This window comes from Epinephelus lanceolatus, chromosome 8, assembly GCF_041903045.1.
Source record: "Epinephelus lanceolatus isolate andai-2023 chromosome 8, ASM4190304v1, whole genome shotgun sequence".
Lineage (NCBI taxonomy): Eukaryota > Metazoa > Chordata > Actinopteri > Perciformes > Serranidae > Epinephelus > Epinephelus lanceolatus.
In genome coordinates, this window is record NC_135741.1 from 4,346,737 (window position 1) to 4,350,709 (window position 3,973).

The window sequence follows — 3,973 nt, forward strand, 5'->3', positions numbered from 1 at the left end:
CTGATGATGCAACAGCAGTCAATTTCGTAGCCCAGTGGTGTGTTTGTTGGTGGTCTGACGGAGATGTTGATTGTACCTGCTGTTGTGATTGTATTTTGAAATGGTTTGTGTCAATCAAAATGCAAGAATCTGCCGTAGAAATTTTCCAAGGTGAAATATATATAAGTAATTATCTGAATCTGCTGCATAAAAATCAGGTGTGTTTCCTGGGTTTAAAGTCATCCATCTCACTACGCTTAGTAGTGTTCTCTGCAGTCATACAAACAACAAACAAACCAGATTTGTTGTACTATTGTTGGGTTCTATCTACGGTTGCAGTGGTATACAGTTTTGAGGGTATGCTGTGATTTGTGAGTTGACTGTTATAAAACTGTTTTTTTTTTTCAAAGGTGAGACTTTTTACACAAACTTTTATTTAAAACATGGTTTCAAGTTTGTATTTTAGTAATAAAACGTGAGCTCAACCAAAAATAACCCTTCCGTTTTCTTTAAGGGTCATTCTGACTGACAGTAATTATAATCACTCTGTAATACTATGAGGCCGTGATATTTTCTGAGATGGCTATAGTACCATGAAAATGTCATACCGTCGCAACCCTGTTTCTTTCTTTAGTAGGTCAGAGAGGAGCACCTGACCTCCTTCCTGTAAAGAACATAAACACCAACCAGACATGTGGAACGTAAATACAGTTGAGTTTGATTTATGAGATGTTTTCTGTCAGGTGGCTGCTGTTGTCTCGGCATGTTGCTCTAAGCATAGTATTTATTTGATGATTCAGGACAGTGGTTCCCAACTGGTGGCTCGTTGTCCAAAAGTGGGTCGTTGCTCCATTCTGAATGGACCGCAAGTGACTCGCAAACGTGTCAAGATGGTAAATTCTCTGTAATGGTTGGAGGTGCATTATTTAGGGATGACTACAGGGCCATGCAAGTAACAAAGAAATCAGATGTGTTTCTTCTGTGTTGACGTAGATACTGTTGGTGTCTTTAGTAGGGCTGTACCCAAATATTCGGAGCTAAATGTAGTCTTTTTGTTGTTGGTAAATGTAGGATATCAATAAAAATCAAAACTTTTAAATTGCATTGTTAAAAATGTGAAAATATAGTATCGCCTACCAACTGAGCTTGTGCACACGGCACGCTTGAGCGCATCCGTCTGAGGCTGTGGATCAATGCCAAGTTTTACCACTTTATCACTATTCCCTCTAACTTGTAGCTGTTTTTTCGTTATCTTTTGAATTTAATACGAATTATGGAACCATTTTTGTCAACGTTTGTTTCCCCCGTTTTGTACAATAAATTATTATTTAAAGTTTCAACAAGTTTCTTTTGGAATGCGTGACACAGTGTGTTTTGAAAACGACCGCGGACTGTCACCTGCTCAACGCATCAGTACCTTCGGATGCCATGACAGTAATAGCCAATAATGTCAAAATATCATTTACAGACCGATTCAACAGACGATCACTGCTGCCCGACCCGCAGGTCCATCTGCGGGTCCCGCGGGTTACGGGTTGACCCGCGCATCACTACTCAACTCAGTCTATAAAGGCTGTACACACAACAGTAAGGCTATAGACATTATATTCTATTCAGGCCGGCAGAACCAGCAGCGCATCGGCTCTACAGTACACGGCACTGCTGATTAACCATTATATTGCAGCACAGAGTGTCTGCCAGCAACCAATTACTTGCAGAGGCTTCCTACAACTTGTTTCAACTGTTCCGATTTAATCAGAAGACAAATTAAACAGGATGACCAGCCAATGTGAAAATCAAAAGAAAGCATAGAATAATGTACTGAAGGAGACTGTTGTGCCATCACGTTTTTTTGTGCTTTGAGAGCAAAGATCCGGTCGCCGCTGTGCAAAACTCCGCAATACAGTTAGGTCCGAGTTGTGGTGAAAAGCTTGCAGGTAGTGAGGAAATCTAGAGCCTAAACATCAAATATCAAATCAGTGTATATTCTGCGTTCACATACTTAATGTGTGTTACCTACCTGAAATACATTTGCAGTTTTTTCATACATGGGGTGTGTTCCCAATCGCATACCTTTTCCTTTTTACTGTCAGCATTTACTGCAGCTGCCCTTTAAAAGTACGTACAGTTACATGCAGGATGCACACAATCAGGACATTACACCCTGAACTTTTACCCTCTTGCTTTATGTCTGTTACCGTGGAGATAAAACAAACGGCACTTACCAAGTTCGCCGAGGACAGAGATGAACCCGGAGAGCTCTGCTGTTGTTACTTTACAATGTGTGTAGTTAAATTTTGAAGTTAAAACTGCACAATTTCAACAGTGGAAATACATCTGCAATTCTCCGTCATTGTTACTTTAATATTTATGTCCTATTGTTGTTTATATTCAATCATTTTGTTGACTTGAACAGTTAATACTTCTATTTATTACTATTCCACTGGTCAACAGTTACTAGAATGTGCTGTCATCCGTCATTGCGACTTCTGAGAGCTGTCAACCTGCTATCATCTGTTTGTGGCTCAGTCGATGTGACGTATCGTCTGCTGTGCAGAGGATTGTGGGTCAGAATAGCCAGAGAAGCATGTTGGCTTGCATTTTCCAACATTGGATCGGATGTAGTGGAACATTCTGATATTTTTGGCATACTGCATTTGACATACTGTGTACTGAGACATACTAAATCTTTTTCCAGCATGCTATATAGTATGACAGTATGGGTACTGGAACACACGGATGGCTTCTTCTTTTTTAGGTCAGTCTTGTCACACTAACTTGAAATCTCATACATCAAAGAGCTGATTGCTGCACTTCTTTTTTTATAGGACGAGAGGCGGGGTACATCCTGGGCAGGTGGTAAGACTGTCACAGGGCTGACACATAGAGACAGACAACCACTCATGCTAATTTCACATGTACGGCAAAGTTAGAGTCACCAGTTAACCTGCATGTCTTTGGACTGTGGGAGGAAGCTGGAGATCTGGAGAAAACCCACGCTGACACGGGGAGAACATGCAAACTCGCCCCAGCTAGCCAACGGGTTCAGTGCTAACCACTGCTCCACCGTGACACCTAAATATAGTGTACACTTAAACTTTTTTTTAGGTGGCTACATTATGTTTTGCTGTTCTCCCGTCTACAGCAGTACATTGCTGAGTTTCTGTGGTGAGACTCCTGCCTGCTTCTCCAATCTCAGGATGCGTCGACCATCACTGTCGGTAAAACACTGACTATGGATAAATATAACCCCGCTTAAAAATCCAAACTATTCCTTTAACTGCTATGAAAAAGCTACGTTTCTGACCAAATTTCTATCCAAATCCTACGAGGAGTCACAGAGGCCCACCTGCTCCCTGCACACAGATGGGATGATGACGATGCAGAAAGCAAACATCCACTAACTTTTGCCCTTCCCCAAAAAGTACAATTCCACATACTCCATTTATCTTCTGACGCACACAAGTTATCCTGACATGTGGAGAAAAATCTCCCTGCTGACTGTAGTGCAGCACAAATCCTGACGCACGGATTTTCCCATTTGACTGTAAAATGGGTTTGTGTAAGCACCGCTGTCTCCCATTCACCCCCTCAGCCTCTGTGTGTCTCTATGAAACAGAGGAAAGACAAACAATGCTGCAAAGTGGCTCCTCTGCATGACCGTGTTGAAAGGTTGAAAAGAGGGTTTGTTCTGCAGCCGCCCGTCCTCCTACGCTGCAGTTTTTCCAGGTCACCGGGTGCTCGTAGTGTCATCGAAAATCGGGAGGGAAGGAGGCGATTTTCCCTCTGTCTGGATCTCAGTCACTTGTTGTCAGACTCCCCTCTCTCTGTTTCTCAACATCTGCTCTTCTTTTGTCTCCCATGTTGTAGTGCTGTGTCTTTTGATTATTCACACTATCGATCCTTTTGTTATTTTTATGATTAATTGATTTCTGATTAGTCTATAAAAGATGAAAAAACTGAAAAGGTCAGTTCAAGTTGATGTCTTCAAATC